The sequence below is a fragment of the Balaenoptera physalus genome (assembly GCF_965194825.1).
Source record: "Balaenoptera physalus genome assembly, chromosome: 3".
Taxonomy (NCBI): Eukaryota; Metazoa; Chordata; class Mammalia; order Artiodactyla; family Balaenopteridae; genus Balaenoptera; species Balaenoptera physalus.
The window spans coordinates 151,170,758-151,189,736 of NC_138890.1; positions in this window are offsets into that span (position 1 = coordinate 151,170,758).

Consider the following 18,979-nt stretch of genomic DNA (forward strand, 5'->3'; position numbering starts at 1 on the left):
GTTGTTGAATGTACACGAATAAGATGCTTTATGTTTCATCTCATTGTACAGCAAGAATCACCAAGGGTATTTGATAAAACTGTCAATAAGTCATCATTAATGACTTATTTGCTTGACGTATGAATTAGTGGGCCAGACATAAGAAATGCATTTTGCATCTCTGCTGTGTCAAAGAGCCATGAACCAGTCAATGAAGTCCATAAAAAGTAGAACCTCTGAAGATAGGATACAGTGAACTTGAAAAAGCCAGATCTGGTGAAAACACAGTCATTGTCTACTGGAAAATACGTAAGAACATCTTAATTTTGCTTGGTTTTAGCAAATGTTGAGTGACTCCTTCTCTCTAACTGCCCATCTGAGTGGGTTCCTCGTAGGGCTGCTGCTTGAAAAGAGCCCCAGGGATCATACTCTTGGTTGGCCTCTATTTAAGTCACGGTGTCCTTCTCATTTCTGGTTAATAGAACATTGTTTAAAATAACATTTAAATGCCCATTTTCGGGACTTCCCTGGTGGCACAGTGATTAAGAATCTGCCTGCCAAGGCAGGGGGCAAGGGTTCGAGCCTTGGTCCAGGAAGATCCCACATGCCGCGGACCTGTGCTCTAGAGCCCACGAGCCACAACTACTGAGCCCATGCACCACAACTACTGAAGTCCGCGCGCTCTAGGGCCCACATGCCGCAAGTACTGAGCCTGCATGCTGCAACTACTGAAGCCTGTGTGCCTAGAGCCCGTGCTCCGCAACAAGAGAAGCCACCACAGTGAGAAGCCCATGCACTGCAACGAAGAGTAGCCCCTGCTTGCCGCGACTAGAGAAAGCCCGTGCACAGCAACAAAGACCCAATGCAGCCAAAAATAAATAAATAAATAAATACATACATACATACATACATACATACATAAACAAATTTATTTTTTAAAAATGCCCATTTTCTCAATTTGTTAAAATTTTTCATGAATCCAGGGAGAAGTGAATCATCTTTTCCACTTCATCGTGTACTTGTCAACAAAGCGAATAACCTATATTGCTTTTAAATAATTTGCTTTTGTAACTTAGACAATCAGACCATCTGGAAATAAAGAGAGAAAAAAACAAAAGAGTGAAGGCCAAACACAAGATGACAAGATCTCAGAATTCTACAGCCCAAAGGAAACTCCTTAGGCATCAACTTGCCCAGCTCGCTTCTGTGACTTGCCTAGAAGTACTTCTGTGGGGAGGCAGAGTGTGTTTTGGAAAGGCTGTGGAGAAAGATCCTGTAGGCTCAGAGGGGCTCTCTTTCTGCGCATCATTTCGACAACGTTAATTCTATCTACCGCATAATATATAAGCCTGGTTTTCACAATCGGGACGCTGTGTCACAGGGCTATGGGCTCTGAGAATAGAAAGACTGACTTAAGGACTTCAGCGTCCACATTTCCTTGTCACTGAAGGGTGCACACATATCTTTGTGTCATGCCAGAGTAGAGGAAATATTCTCTGACGAAGGGAGCAGACTTATAAATTAATTCCTTATGATAAATTCCAAATGCTCCTTAAAGAATGATGTTTTTCTTATTAAAGTCTTTTGAGGCATGTACCATCAGTTGGAATGTCATGGGGCTTATCAATATTGTATCTCCAGCATGAATCCCCAAGAAAGGGCTTTTAGAGATCAAAAAAGTTCACAGAAAATACAGTAATGCAGAGCGTCACGTAGCCGAGTTGCCCAAAGTTTGCTTCTTTGTGTCTGAATATTTTCTTTCTAAAAGGAATTCTCTGGCAGTCCAGTGGTTAGGGCTCTGCACTTCCACTGCGGGGGGCACAGGTTCAATCCCTGGTCAGGGAACTAAGATGATCCTGCAAGCCGCGCGGCATGGCCAAAGTAAATAAGTAAATAACTAAATAACAAGGATGCACAATTTACTCCAAAACTAAATGTTTTTCCTAGAATTGCTAATGGCAAACCTTTATCTAAAATCGAAGTGAATGGTCCCATAGGTAGCATTCATATTAGATTTTTCTGCTGGGCTACAAACCAGGGTAAGGTTCAGAATTGTAGGAGGCGCTCACACGCAAGGCTGTGCCTGACTCTGACAGTGAAGGCCTCCTTAATCTTGCGCCCTAGGCACCTCTCTTGCCTCATCCTAGCCCTGGCCCCGGTTCCTTGACAGACCACAACAGAGAATGCAGAAGTCACCGGAAAAGTCTGGACACTGATTCAGCCAGAAGAAGTGTAGCAATCGTGATGAATAGAACGAGTGCTAAAGACCAGTTAGCCTTTGCCAATGACCACAGGGTGACCTTGGGCCAGCTGGGCCCAGACGCCATGCCCCGCGATGCAGTGCTGTGCCCCCTGCCTTGCCCTCCACCTCCTGGATGACCACACCCACGCTGCCAGGCACAGCTGTCAGCCCCTCACGGAGGATTAGTGGGGGCAGGCTTGGTGCCACCATAGCCACTTTCTATTTTCTACATCTCAGCTGAATTCTGGGCAGCCTGAGCGCTCTGCAGCCTGCAAGAGACATTGGAGACGGCAATCACAGGGCCTTCTTCACTAAGTCTTCTTTGGTTACCTGCCGTTTGCCACGCTCTTATCCCCACGACATTCTGCCGCAGCCCCAGTGCAGTTTCCTCTTCACCCTGCCCCCCACACTGCCGGCTAGCACCTCCACTCCCTCATCAACAAGCTACCCCATTTCCTCAACACTGCCCCATGTCTTCCCTAGACATTCCTTCCAACTCCAGACTTTCCCCTTCGCTGAAGACGCAACTTCCCCTGCAGCTCTCTCTTGCAGAGTCTGTTCATTTGGTCACAACAAGCATTACCTATAACCCAGGGTCAGGAGCGGTGTGAGGAACCCCCATGCTTTTATTCTACAGCCTGTCATTTCCATCACTCTCGTATCCAAACTGTCTTTTGCCTTGGTTGCACCTACCCGGAAAGCCCCAACCCAGGATGGAATCGGCCCTTCCCTGAGCCTGACAGTTGACTCACTGACCAAAAAAAAAACATACCTGGGTAGATGGTGAATTCCTGGTTATCCATCTCAACTGTCTCTAAACGGTGTTCAGTTACTATCTAGTAACTCCCATTCTCCCATCTGCACCATTCTCCCATCTGCACAATAAGTATTTCAAACCTTCTGCACTATGTTCAAATTTCTGACTCCTCTTGTCTTATCTTTGTCCTACCCTCTTGTTATTTGAAGGTGATCCTGCTTTCTAATTCTCAGATAAAATAAAAGTTATGAGACAGGAGCTTCTTTAACTTCCTACCTCCAGATGAATAGATCTTTCCTAAAATCAGCACCACCTTCCTCTTCCTTCTTGGAGTTGGTGTCTCTCCACTTGACTATCTCATAGGTGCCTCAAACAATGTACATATAAAGTGAATTTACACTCTTTTCCCCCAAATTTCTCCTGTATTGTTTAGCTATCCCAGTAAATAGAGCTCTAGTATCAGAGCTTGTCCACTTGCCCAAACCAAAAGCCTCATTCCTCATCTCCAAAAAGTACATTCTATCAATTTTTCTCAAGTACCTGTAGGCTCTACCACTCTGGTCCAAGCTACCTTCATCTTTTGTCTACACCAGGGGCTGGCAAACAAGTTTTATTGGAACACAGCCACGATCATCATTTATGGATTGTCTATGGTTGCATGTACTACAAGGGCCACAGAAACCGTATGGCCCACAAAGCAGAAAATATTTACTTTCTGGTCCTTTACAGACAAAGTTTGCCAATACAACCCTTGATCTACACTACTGCGAGAACCTCCTAAGTGTACCCAGCACCAAGCCTGCCAATCTATTCTCAGATTATCCACAGGAAAGCTGATCATCTTTCTAAAACCTTGTAACACCATGCTTGGATCCCTTCAGCGCATGAAGACCATACTTGGGATAACATGCAGTGTCCCTGGTCTGGCCTACTTGGCCCCTTATGATCCGCCCCTGTCTACCTCTCATCCTCATCTTGTACCACTCCACCCCTTGCTCACTAAAGCCAGCAGTGCTAGCCACCTTTCGGCTCATCCAATGCACCATGCTCTTTCATTCCACAGAATTTGAAAATTTTTATTTCCTTTGCCTTGGAGGCTCTTTTACTACCTCGATTTGCCCCTCATCCAACTCCTACTTATTCTTCATGACTCTGCTTAGACGTCCCCTCCTCCAGGAAGCCTTCCCTTTCTCTCAGATTGGGTTAGGCACCCTGTTTCACGGTACTATGTACTTTTAAAGTATTTATCTCAACTGGATTTAATTCTTTGTGAAATTGTTTGTTTAATGTTTGCTTTTTAAGATAGACTGTAAGCGTCATGCTAGAAAATCTCTGTCTATCTGGTTCAGAAATGTAATCTTCAGTTACTGACACCGTGCCTGGCACAAGACAGGTACTCAGAAAATACCTGTTGAATAAATGAATGAATAGCAATAGCATACTAAGGTTGCGCTGATGATACTGGGAGGTAATGTACACAGACCATTTAGTTAATTGCCTGGTACTGGCCAAAGTTAGATAATATTTATATTTTAGTAGTATTATGTTCTTATTTTGAATCGCCTCTGCACTTCTTGATTTGGCAAAGAAAGAAGGTACCTAAAAAACATTCTGTTCTTGTAACATGTAGCATGAATCATTCTTCAGTTCAGTCATTCTCCTATTTGGCTGTCTATAACAAACATATCTGACTTTTCATAGTGCAAGACCTCTAAAAAATCAACGTATCCAATCCCGGAAGCCAAAAGTTATACTGACTTGTGTTTTCCCGTCTGGATAGCTCCTGCCTGCCCTCCAGATCTGCTTCCCACTGTTCTACACCCTTCTGCATGCCTCAGGAGGCTGACCTCCTGTTGTGCTCCTTGCCTTCTGCCTTCTGGTTTGGTTTGACCAATGGGTACCACCAGCCAGAGATTGGAGGCAGGACAGCAAGGAGGAGACTTTAATCCCTCCGGCTCCTTCTTTAGACTGTGGTCTGACAGTGACTCCGCTGCTCTATCTAAGGTCTTAGCTCCTATCAGGGGATTTCTCTAATCCACCACTATAATCACCAGGCCCTCTCCCTATAGATATGGCTTCCTCTTGCTTATTTTGGCCTAGGATAGTTACAGCTCCCTGCTGCTGATGGCCTTGGCATGCTTCATTATCTCTTTCGGATTCCCTTAACTTGTCCACACCTTTGTCAATTAAAATCCTAGTTATTCCTGTTTGAGTGTGCTTCCCGTTTTCTGATAGAACCCTGACTCATACAATTCCATTGCCGAAGTAAATATAATGAAAACACATCAAGAGGCTCTTAGTGCCTCTCTAGATCTCTCAGCTACCTCTGCAAGCTTGGTTGATATGAGCTTAGGTACCATTACCCTCATTTCTCAGGCAGACAAAGGAGTTTTGAAGCAATCAAAGTAAGGAATGTATCCACACTTCCAGAGCTTGGTGGTGGCAGAGTCAAAGCTGCCGATCAAGTCTGAACCTTACACATTGAACTCAGAGCTTTATCTCGGCTACTTCCCTCCCAGAGGACCACCTGCCAGAATCTGGACAGCTAGGATCTCAGATAAATCATTCTTGGTAACAAAGCTCTCTGCAGTGAGTCTAATCCAGGTGAAGGCTGAAGATGGTGGGTGTGTGCAGCTGGCTCTGTGCCCCAGTTTGGAGCAGGTCTGGGAAGCATTCCCAGATGGCTCCTGGATGCCATGACTTTTTCTGGCTGCATTCCTGGGGGAGGTGGGAAAACACTTATAGGTCTCCTAGCTGCAAACCCAAGCAAAGAGCACACTGTCATATCTTTAGCAAATGATAGCACACAAAATATAGAAAGCCAAAGGACTAGAGAGAGACATATTTACCCAGCTGAACGAATTCACTCTTTAAAGATAAGGGACAGCCAGTGTAGAAGATTTTCTATCCTCTTTGTGAATAATTGTCCTTCTTAAAAACAACTGCCCCTGGCTTTGGGCAAATCACAGACAGCCCTTCAGACTATCCTCTCAATTTCCACCTCTGGAAAATGGAGTCCTGCCAGTTTGTGACAAGAGGAGCTACTTCCCATTAAGGTGAGCAGAAATCTCCGTAGGCCTTAATTTTAAAACCTCAAATACAAAGCTACCATTGATTTTTCTCCTTTTTTGGGCAGGAGGCAATATGAGTCATAGTTGAGAGCATAGACTCTGGAGCCAGACTACCTGGGATAAAATCCCAGTTCTAGCCACTAACTAGCTATGTGATCTTGGGAAAGTAACTTAACCTCTCTATGCCTCTGTTTCCTTATCTGTAAAAGAAGGATAATGACAGTATCTACCTCATAGGGTTGACATGAGGATTAAATGACTTATTATAAGGAAAGACTTTGAATGATGCCTAGTATGTGGTAAAGACTACTTATATAAGGTGGTTGAGTAAAATGATTTCAGTAATTATCCATGTATCTTTACAGAGACACATGTGGAATACTGATCATCTCACGATTTTTCATTATTTTTTTGCCTGTAGCCCAAATAACTTTTAGGGTAAAATAACAGATCCAGAGAAGATTTGCTAGCACTGCCAGTCATTAGATCAAGGGAATTTGGCTTGTGTCCTAACTGCCATCAGGAAGAGAATATACCTGGGAGGCTAATAATTGGAAAAGCATATTTTGGTACGTAGACTCAGCCTGGCGCGTTCATCATTATGCCCCAAGAATAAGGGGGAGCACCAGGTGGCCTTACCTGCAGGAGTGATGGAGAATGAAGAGGTGCCTTTTAAGCAGACCATCCATCACTGATAACTGAAGGCCTAGCATGAGTCCTTATCTATCATTCACCAAAGTCTTTTCATTTAGGCATCTGTTCCACAAGGCAGACACATCTCAGAGGCTGGATTAGTATGCATCCTTCCCTTTCCTCTCCTCTTCTTCTTCGATTTCCTGTTGGAAATCAGTGACCAGCCCAGTTTTCCATAAGCAAGCTTTGGTTTTCTCTACTGGCTCTCAACTGAAACACCCATCCTCCAGGTCTGAGGAGAGCTCAGTGTCTCCAGAAGGTCCTCCTCCTCTTAGGGAAGTCCTGATTGAGTGATGTTCTTAATGAAAACATCTGAGCTCCCCTGAGAAGTCGAGAGTTCACAAGAGTGACTGTCCTTTCATAGCTCAGTAATAATGGCCAATTTTTATTGAGTTCTTACTATATGCTGGGCACTATGCCAAACACTTTATATAACATTCTCATTTAATTCTCACAATCATTCTGGCATAGGCATAAGAGTCCGCCATCTGAGTCTCTAGGGCCGTGCTGTTCTATAAAAATGTAATATGAGCCACAGGTGTGGCCACATATATCATTTTGAGTTTTCTAGCAGCTACATTATATAAAGTAAAAAGGAACCAGGGAAGCTAATTTCAATAATATGTTTTGTTTAACCCAATATATCTTAAAATTGACATTTCAACATGTAATCTATATAAAAGTTATTAAGGAGATATTTTATATTCTTTTTTTGTCCCAAGTCTTCAAAATCCAAATTCCAATTAATAAATGTAGAAGGAATGAGGGAAATAGAAAAATCACCATTTGTCAAAAACACCACAGTAATAACTGTTGCATGCAAGATCCATCTATAGAGGCTAAAATTAGAGAATGAAAGTTTGAAGAAAAATAGGATATGTCCATACTCTGAAAATATCTCTCTCAAGATCTTGCTTAATTTCAAAGGGAGAAACAGCGACTTTACAGTGGAGAAACCCAGCAGCACCATCTTAACAAATGGGCAGCGTTAACATCATCAGTGAGAGGACACATCAACATCATGTAGCCCCGGGTGGGATGCACAGAGAAGGATACATCACTCCTGAGATCTTACCAAAAATCTATAATCTCAATTGAATCCTGAGAAAACATCAGAAACACCCCAAATGGAGAGACAGTTTACAAAATAACTGGCCAGTTCTCTTCCAAAATGTCAAGGTCATGAAAGAAAAGGCAAGACTGAGGAAGCTTCACAGATTCAGGGGGCACCGAGTAGACATAACAACTAAATGCAATGTGGGATTCTGGACCAGGTCCTGACGCAGAAAAAAGGATATTAGTGGAAAAACTTGTGTAGTTTCAATAAGGTCTATAGTTTAGTTAAAAATCATGTGCCAGTGTTGATTTTCTGGCTTTGATCATTTACCCTAGTTATGTAAGTTGCTAACATTAGGAGGAATCTGGGTAAAGGGTATATAGGAACTCTGCTTTTGCAATTTTTCTGTAAGCCTAAAATTTCAAAATAAAAAATGAAAGAGCACAGTGCAGTGCAAGTAAAAATGCCAATTGATTACAAAGTACCTTTGCAATTATTTCAGAAGATACAGGAGTCTATGAAGTTGATGAAAGAATTGAAGTATTGCTGAAAATGCATGAAAAACCAATGATGAACTAGGTAAACCAGTTAACATTTGGAGGAGAAAAATCAACAAGCATGGTAACAGGATGTGGGTTTCAAAAAACAATAATTTAAATGTCAAGGGATTATGAGAGATCCTTGGAAAAATGAATGAAACTTTCTAATATGTTTGCCAAAAAATTTTTGCTATTAAATTACACATTAAGTGAAAGCTGTTGTATCACGCCATGTATCATTTTAAAAATTATGCCGAAATATCCACATGAGATTTATTTGTGTTCATTCTAAGAATGAACACAGAGCTGCAACGATAATCTATTTTATTTTATTTTATTTTATTGGAAAAGATAAAATTTTATTTTCATAATTTGTAGCTACATTTTTTACATTTTTTATATTAAAAAGAAGCCTTGTTTAAAATTTTGATCCATCTCAAATAGCTTGACTTTGGTCTATTTCAGTCTCAATTATCCTTGGATCATGTGCACTTCCCGTCAAGTTAGTGAGAGACCCAGGACTCGAATCCAAGTAATCGGCCCCTCTGGTCCATGTTCCATGGTCCACGCTCCGGTCTCATGCAGTGAGCATGTGCGCTCTGCACTGTGCCCAGGTCCCAAAAATGAGGGCTCCTCTTTGTTTCCTGATCAAACTTCCTCTAAGTCATTCAAAACCAATTTTGTGTCCTTTGTGAGGGCAAGGCACCCTAGAATGTTTTCTACCACTCTCTATGAATTTGTTGAGGATGAGCAACTCTATAAATCAATGGGAGACAAGGAAGAAATGGACTTGAATGAGCACATGAACTTTATCAGCCATGTCTGTGTGGCATCTGTGAAACAGCCACCATTGATCTCTAAGACCCATCAAACCTGTTAAAGACGACATTCTTTTTTCTTTTAATTAATTAATTAAATTTTTTTTTTTTTTAATTTTTGGCCGTGTTGGGTCTTCGTTTCTGTGCGAGGGCTTTCTCTAGTTGCGGCGAGCGGGGGCCACTCTTCATCACGGTGCGCGGGCCTCTCACTATCGCGGCCTCTTCTTGTTGTGGAGCACAGGCTCCAGACGCGCAGGCTCAGTAATTGTGGCTCACGGGCCTAGTTGCTCCGGGGCATGTGGGATCTTCCCAGACCAGGGCGCGAACCCGTGTCCCCTGCATTAGCAGGCAGATTCTTAACCACTGCGCCACCAGGGAAGCCCGGACATTCATTTTTAAATAAAAACCCCGTGAATCCTAACTCAGAAATCAAACCTATAGCCAATGAAAATAATTCAAAATGCTTAGTGTTCAAAATGATGAACTATGATATTTAAAAATGAAAGACTGGGGCTTCCCTGGTGGCGCAGTGGTTGAGAATCTGGCTGCCAACGCAGGGGACACGGGTTCGAGCCCTGGTCTGGGAAGATCCCACATGCCGCGGAGCAACTAGGCCCGTGAGCCACAGCTACTGAGCCTGCGCGTCTGGAGCCTGTGCTCCGCAACAAGAGAGGCCGTGATAGTGAGAGGCCCGCGCACCGCGATGAAGAGTGGCTCCCACTTGCCGCAACTAGAGAAAGCCCTCGCACAGAAACGAAGACCCAACACAACCATAAATAAATAAATTAATTAATTAATGAATTTAATTAAATTTAAAAATAAAATAAAAGCTAAATAAAAATGAAAGACTGAAGAAAGGATATATGTACCATCAGGAAGGAGCTTCCAACATTTGAAACGATCAGTAACAAATGATATGGACAGAAGACTAATAAATTTCAGTGAGCGGATGCCAGGGCAGAGTGGGTGGAAGAGGCCAAGTGAGAAAACATTCTCAGATTGGCTCCCCATATCCTGGAGCAAGCATTGCTTTAGAGTGAAACACACACACACAGACACACACACACACACAACTGAAACTTAAATGATATTGATAGGGTCATTATTAAAATGCAATATGGTAAGTTATCAGTCCATCCCTGGCCCTGATCACACCTAAGGTTAGGAGGTTTGTTTAAGAGAGACGCTCTCAGTCATGGGGCATTAAACAGGGCATGCTTGTTTTCTCTAGGTACACCTGCTGGTACAGGGGTTCATTCAGATTCATCTTTATCCTGAAGTAATCCTTAAAACAACTGAAAATTGGTCAGTCTTCCAGTAACCTATTGTGTTGGCAGTGGGAGAGATGGCATAATGAGGCCAAACCAAAGTCAGAAACCTGGGCAAAGGGGAGTGGCTTCCTTTATCAGTGTACTGCAAAGTCAAACACTTCTTTGTGGTCCAATCTCTTCTTTTTTCTGCAAGAAGAGTTGGGTCACTTCCTGTTGGCCTCAGGTGGGCTAAAATCCAGGTCAGGCCACTCTCATCCCAGCCACAGTGTTACTGCCGCAATTACCAAGAACAAGACGAAGGTGGGGATGGGATGGGGGGAGGGGTGACAATGGACCCTTTCTTGGTCTAGCCCCACGATCCTTGTAGCTCTTGTTAATTCTTTACAGACCTTTTGGAGATTTCCTTTTTTCTGAGTCTCCTGCTTATGATTCCTCAAATTGCACAGTGCAGTGGACACTCCCGTGCGCTGCTTGCTATGACTCCCCCCGCTTCAGGGACAGCACTCAGCTGTCATCCCTCGTCAACCGATTCCCGGCCCCTCTTGGCATTTCTTTTCTACATTGACTTCCCAGATTCACTGGCCCTGGGTCCCTGGTCACTATGGTCTCCAGTTTCCAGGGAAAAGCTCCCCGTCCCTCTATGCATGATTAGCCACCTCATTCTGCCAGAAGGAAGAAAGATCTGGCCTGCTGTCACCACACATATCCATCCCTCCACTACCCACCCCTCCTCTACCCACCCAGGGGACTGTCAGAACCGGGTGGGGGCTGGGAAGGAGTAATGTCAGTGTGAGCCTCTATCTTTCTAGTGGTTCAACCCATCCCAGCACTCCCAGCTTACTAGAAGGCAGGCTATCCTGACTTTAGTCATTTCTGGGCCAAAGGTTATACATGATCTTAGGCAGCTTCCGTTGGATATCTTTGGCCAGGATGCTTTACTACCCACCTGGGCAGCAGTGACAGCTGAGCACAGCAAGCCAAGAGCCATGAGTCCTCCTTCCTTGCCTGCATGTAGCAGTTGCCAGCACCTTGAGAGGCATCAGAGTAGAATTGAGGGGCAGTTGTGCTGCCTTCATGAGGATCGACTCTAACAGGAATAGAAGAGAGCAAGCAGGGACAGAGATAGGGGTGTGTTCAGAGACTCCTCAGGTGTGAAAGCTTGGGAGTCACATGGGGCACGGCGGAGCGGGGAGAGCTGAGCTCAAAACCAGGAGAGGCTGGATTGCCGCTGAGCAGAGAGGGGAGGGGAGGGCAGCCTCTGAGCAGAGAGGGGAGGGGAGGGCAGCCTCTGAGCAGAGAGGTAGGGAAGAAAGTGCCTTAGGTGAATGGCCCAGGGGAGGTGGGGCTAGAAGGTGGGAGAAAGATAAGACGTGGGCCAGGCCAGGTGGTTCAGTAAACCAAAGCCACAAACCCTGGGCACAAAACAGAGTTTCTTCATTGTCGGAGCCTCTGAGGAATTCTGCTAGGTGTGGGCAGCTCCCCAGAGGTACCCTAAAAACAAAGAGCTCCACAGACCTTCCAAACTCAGAACAAGGTGCTTGTGATGAACAGCCCCGGCCAGGGTGCCAGCCATCACGGCACCCGACTGTAGGAGGTTTCAGTCGTCCCAAACACAAGGCCCTTGTCCTGACACTTGATTCTCACTGCTGGAAACAGAGGAATGTCTCACACTCCTCAGGGGGCTGCGGGGGCAGTGCATTTCTCAAGAGAGATAGATACACAAGGATGAGCCCAGCACCTGTGGCAGCCCCATGCCTCCGAAGAACACAGCACACTATGCCATGGGAACCTTCCCCATGACCACTCCCACCAAGACCAAGGTATGCAAGCCCCTCCACTGCTGTTTGTTCTTGGTTCCCTCAAGAAATAACCTTTGGATTTCCTTGCCCCTGAATTTTGGGCGAGCTTCCCCGAGAAAGAGAAGATTGTTGGATGCCACATAGGCTCGTGACCTTCTAGTGCAATTACAAATGTAGGAAAGAACAGCTGCCGTGGCTAAGGCTGTCGTGGCCGTAGGACGAAGGGCACGCGCTGAAGCCACATCTCGCTCTGGCGCACACGACGCCTCGGTATTCTGCTTGTTCTCAGGGCTGTGTGTTTTACAAAGTTCAAGTGACACTGCTTTTCATGAGCTATTCCCACGGTGGATCATATGTGCACCAAGGGCCTTGGCTGAGGCTTATGCTTTTTCTATTAATTAAAAATCAAGGCTCCCTAAAGGAAAACTGCTGACCCAGAAATTACGACGAGTGCAGTGAGAAATTTTTTTAAAAAGCACAATTTCTCTCTCCACTCCTCCATTTCCTCACAGTCCTTCCAAGAGCTTTCCATGCAAGAGTTCTGTTGGGGATTAAAAAACATTAAAAAGAAGGAAGGCAAAGAGTAACCCATGTGGAAATGTGCAAATCAATTATTGTATGCCAGTAGTAATTGCTAAGAATTGCTGCAATCTGAAGATACAAGTGGTGATGCCTCAATAACTAAAATAATTTTTAAAAAGAGGTATCTATGATGCATAAATGTGGGGAGGGGGTGCCTTCTGGAAGCTAGAGAAAAACTGTCAATGCACTCCCAGCAACTTGGAATCTGGACTGTGTTGCAGCTTTTCTTCCGAGGTAATTTCCTGCTTACACGGAGGGAAGCTGGTTAATGGTCCAGGCATATTTTATCAAGTCGGTTTGGCAGTTACTGGTCTAGGACTAGGCAGCATGCAGAGCAGTGAGTTAGAAGTCTGGTATGATGGAGGATGGGGCATTCTCCTGGCTGCCACGGCTCTTTCTCTGAAGGAGACATTCCCTGCTGAGCTAGGCTGACCGAAGTGGGTGCTGTAGATGCTCCCCCAGCCCCTGGGGCGGGCTCTCCCATAAGACAGAGGGTGAGGTCTAACTCCCAGGCCCTGTCTCTCTCTCTCTCTCTCTCACACACACACACACACACACACACACACAGACGCACACGCACACATACACACACACACATACACACACACACACACAAACAAGGGCAATCGCTGTAAATCAAGCAATTTCCTGGCGAGACCTTGCTCTCTCATCTCATATTTGCAATGAGACTCTTGGGACTGACTAAACAAAGCCAAATTTCTGAATGAATGAAAACTTACTCAATGGATGGCCTTCATTTTCCACGTGGCTGGCAGTACTTGGGCAGTGATTAGACAAGTCAAAATTACTCTCATCTGGTTAAATAGGAAAACAACTCTCCTTCCTGTCTCTGTATGCAAGAAATAAGACCTCTTGAGTTGGCCAAAAGTAGGCCAGTCAATAGACTGTTGCCAGCTGAATATAGTAATTGTCGCCTACACCAGTGAATGAGCCGCGTAGCTGGGCCAGCTCTCTCTTTTATGCCCTGGTGACATTTCAGGGTCTTCAAATATCTGTTGTGTGCCTCGTATGTGCCAGGCTCTGAACTAGGAATGAGGTGCATACCAAGAAGGCCCAAAGTCCTGATTCTGCAACAGAATAGGGAATAGCCCTATAAGCACAAGTGGGACTCGTCCTTACCAAAGGGTGGCCCCAGTTGTTGCCAAAGTGGCCACAGACCAAGTATACAACCTGCCATGTCACCTGACCGACACTGAGGTTGGACTTCTCCCTCCACTAAGTCTTTGCTCTCAACTGTAGAACAAGGTAGAACTACTGAGAGCTGAGGGACTGGGTGTGTCCTCAGCCCCACCCTGAATGTGTATCATGAGCAAAATCTCTCAACCTCGCTGAGTCATGGGTTCTTCATCTATAAAAGGAGGGTAAAAAATATCCTGGGTCCCATACTGGGATAGTGTGTGGGGAAGTATTTTTAAAACTGTAAGCACTGCATAACTATACGGATTACACAAATCCAGATTCGTCACTTGAATAGATCCTGTCATTTAATACATGTCTGGTCCCTGGACAAGCACTTTTTATTACATTTTTCAAAAAGAGAAATATCAAGGACAACAGGTGAGGGAGCCTCGTTACAAAGGTTTTGAATATCCTTCTACTTGCCCCTCTCTTAACCTAAATGGGGACCACACTTGCTGTCCCAGATAGCGAGGTGAGTGCAGGTCTTCATGTGCATTTTTGCCTGACTAGCAGAGATCTGACCTTACGGAGTGAATTAGTACAGCTTCTTACCTTTTTTTTTTTAATCAGCCACAGATATGTCTGCCCCGGCACAAAGACATAAAATTACATGCTTTCAGCTCTTCCAGTGTTTTATTTACTGCTTGTATTTAGGTGCAACTTAACACAGTCACATAATGTGACATGGAGGAGGGGCACAGCTCAAAAGAAAGGTATTTGCATTATTTAATTAAACAAACTGACCACGGTCTACTGTGAGATCTAACACACAGCACAACTATGAATACCATGAATGATTTCTTAACAGGCCATAACTTATACAACCAAATGAATGTTCTTCCTTCTAGAAATATCTCAGGAAAAAATTTTAACGTTGTTTTTAATATGTCCTGAGGAGGACTCATCCAAGAAGACTATTTTTAAGTTTGTCAGTTTGAAAGAACAAATTTGAGCGTGCCTATTAAAATCCATCGCCTTATTCTATACGTCCACCTCAAGCACATCTCTATCTTTTAGTAATATAGCAGGATTCATATCCAAGATATTCAACAATTGGTATAGTTAGTGCACCAACCTATCAGAACAGACCCGGTGTGAAGGCAGTGCCAGGGCATGCTGGCTGACTATTTGGCAGTGAAATAGATCGAAGGATTCACATGCCTTGAGTAGTCTGGGATATTAACACCATAGTACTACAGATGGAGAACAAATTCTGCCTTCGAGAACTCTTAATCTTAGACTACATGGTAAACTCAGATGAACTGGGGCAGGGACAAGATCACAAATAGTTCAGCAAGAGTTCTTGCCTTCCATCCAGAGAAAAAGCAATCTGAAGGCTTAGGATCTTTTCAGATATTAAAGATTAACTTAAGCTTATTATCCTGCCCATAATGATATTTTGCAATTATAGCTTATGGCCTCACTTTTCATAATGTCAATGGAAGATGACTGCCCACTCATGACCAGGTCCACCTAACATACATAAAGTCACTAAGCAATGTAGCTAAAACCCAAGGTTTTGCTTCTATTTCTTTAATTACATTTGTGTAAACTTCTTTTAATGAATCTATTGCATTTTGTGCTGTTCTAGATCACCGCTCCTCACAATTAACCAGTCAGCTCCACACTTGCTATTTTGAAAGGCCAGTCTGTTGAACTACTCCTGACATTGAGCTGAGGCTCTCCTTTGCCATGTGCCACTCCACATGGCCTGATGTCCCCAGCCTAAATAACAGACCCACCTAATTGGTGTTTCATACCCAGACATTTCTGGGTGTTAAGAATTGATTTCCCCTGGGACTTCCCTGGTGGTCCAGTGATTAAGACTCTGCGTTTCCACTGCAGGGGACACGGGTTCGATCCCTGGTTGGGGAACTAAGATCCTGCGTTCCGTGTGGCTTGGAAAAAAAAAAAAAGGAATTGATTTCCCATCCACTACTTAGTTCTTTATTGGCCTCATTTCAGGTTCTTCCCTCCCCTGGCTTCAGTCTGGGAGTAGGAAGTTTAGAGGTTATTTCAACACAGGATGATGACCAAGATTAAAACAATAATATTACAGCCTTGGATGTAACAATACACCAATGTGTTCTTTTTTTTTTTTTTTTTAAACATCTTTATTGAAGTATAATTGCTTCACAATGGTGTGTTAGTTTCTGCTTTATAACAAAGTGAATCAGCTACACATATACACACGTTCCCATATCTCCTCCCTCCCACATCTCCCTCCCTCCCACTCTCCCCATCCCACCCCCCCAGGCAGTCACAAAGAACCGAGCTGATCTCCCTGTGCTATGTGGCTGCTTCCCACTAGCTATCTATTTTACATTTGGTAGTGTATATATGTCCATGACACTCTCTCACCCTGTCACATCTCGCCCCTCCCCCTCCCCCTATCCTCAAGTCCATTCTTTAGTAGGTTTGTGTCTTTATTCCCATCTTGCCACTAGGTTCTTCATGACCTTTTTTTTTTTTTTTTCCTTAGATTCCATATATATGTGTTAGCATACTGTATTTGTTTTTCTCTTTCTGACTTACTTCACTCTGTATGACAGACTCTAACTCCATCCACCTCATTACAAATACCTCCATTTCATTTCTTTTTATGGCTGAGTAATATTCCATTGTATATATGTGCCACAGCTTCTTTATCCAGTCATCCGATGATGGACACTTAGGTTGCTTCCATGTCCTGGCTATTGTAAATAGAGCTGCAATGAACATTTTGGTACATGACTCTTTGAATTATAGTTTTCTCAGGGTATATGCCCAGTAGTGGGATTGCTGGGTCGTATGGTAGTTCTATTTGTAGTTTTTTAAGGAACCTCCATACTGTTCTCCATAGTGGCTGTATCAATTTACATTGCCACCAACAGTGCAAGAGGGTTCCCTTTTCTCCACACCCTCTCCAGCATTTATTGTTTCTAGGTTTTTTGATGATGGCCATTCTGACGGGTGTGAGATGATACCTCACTGTAGTTTTGATTTGCATTTCTCTAATGATTAATGATGTTGAGCATTCTTTCATGTGTCTGTTGGCCATCTGTATATCTTCTTTGGAGAAATGTCTATTTAGGTCTTCTGCCCATTTTTGGATTGGGTTGTTTGTTTTTTTGTTATTGAGCTGCATGAGCTGCTTGTAAATTTTGGAGATTAATCCTTTGTCAGTTGCTTCATTTGCAAATATTTTCTCCCATTCTGAGGGTTGTCTATTGGTCTTGTTTATGGTTTCCTTTGCTGTGCAAAAGCTTTTAAGTTTCATTAGGTCCCATTTGTTTATTTGTGTTTTTATTTCCATTTCTCTAGGAGCTGGGTCAAAGAGGATCTTGCTGTGATTTATGTCACAGAGTGTTCTGCCTATGTTTTTCTCTAAGAGTTTCATAGTGTCTCGCCTTACATTTAGGTCTTTAATCAATTTTGAGTTTATTTTTGTGCATGGTGTCAGGGAGTGTTCTAATTTCATACTTTTACATGCACCTGTCCAATTTTCCCAGCACCACTTATTGAAGAGGCTGTCTTTTCTCCACTGTATATGCTTTCCTCCTTTATCAAAGATAAGGTGACCATATGTGCGTGGGTTTATCTCTGGGCTTTCTATCCTGTTCCATTGATCTATATTTCTGTTTTTGTGCCAGTACCAAACTGTCTTGATTACTGTAGCTTTGTAATATAGTCTGAAGTCAGGGAGCCTGATTCCTCCAGCTCCATTTTTCGTTCTCAAGATTGCTTTGGCTATTGGGGGTCTTTTGTGTCTCCATACAAATTGTGAAACTTTTTGTTCTAGTTCTGTGATAAATGCCAGTGGTAGTTTGATAGGGATTGCATTGAATCTGTAGATTGCTTTGGGTAGTAGAGTCATTTTCACAATGTTGATTCTTCCAATCCAAGAACATGGTATTTCTCTCCATCTATTTGTATCATCTTTAATTTCTTTCATCAGTGTCCTATAATTTTCTGCATACAGGTCTTTTGTCTCCTTAGGTAGGTTTATTCCTAGATATTTTATTCTTTTGTTGCAATGGTAAACGGGAGTGTTTTCTTAATTTCACTTTCAGATTTTTCGTCATTAGTATATAGGAATGCAAGAGATTTCTGTGCATTAATTTTGTATCCTGCTACTTTACCAAATTCATTGATTAGCTCTAGTAGTTTTCTGGTGGCAGTTTTAGGATTCTCTATGTATAGTATCATGTCATCTGCAAACAGTGACAGCTTTACTTCTTCTTTTCCGATTTGGATTCCTTTTATCTCTTTTTCTTCTCTGATTGCTGTGGCTAACACTTCCAAAACTATGTTGAATAATAGTGGTGAGAGTGGGCAACCTTGTCTTGTTCCTGATCTTAGTGGAAATGGTTTCAGTTTTTCACCATTGAGGACAATGTTGGCTGTGGGTTTGTCATATATGGCCTTTATTATGTTGAGGAAAGTTCCCTCTATGCCTACTTTCTGCAGGGCTTTTATCATAAACGGGTGTTGAATTTTGTCGAAAGCTTTCTCTGCATCTATTGAGATGATCATATGGTTTTTCTCCTTCAATTTGTTAATATGATGTATCACGTTGATTGATTTGTGTATATTGAAGAATCCTTGCATTCCTGGAATAAACCCCACTTGATCATGGTGTATGATCCTTTTAATGTGCTGTTGGATTCTGTTTGCTAGTATTTTGTTGAGGATTTTTGCATCTATGTTCATCAGTGATATTGGCCTGTAGTTTTCTTTCTTTGTGACATCTTTGTCTGGTTTTGGTATCAGGGTGATGGTGGCCTTGTAGAATGAGTTGGGGAGTGTTCCTCCCTCTGCAATATTTTGGAAGAGTTTGAGAAGGATAGGTGTTAGCTCTTCTCTAAATGTTTGATAGAATTCGCCTGTGAAGCCATCTGGTCCTGGGCTTTTGTTTGTTGGAAGATTTTTAATCACAGTTTCAATTTCAGTGCTTGTGATTGGTCTGTTCATATTTTCTATTTCTTCCTG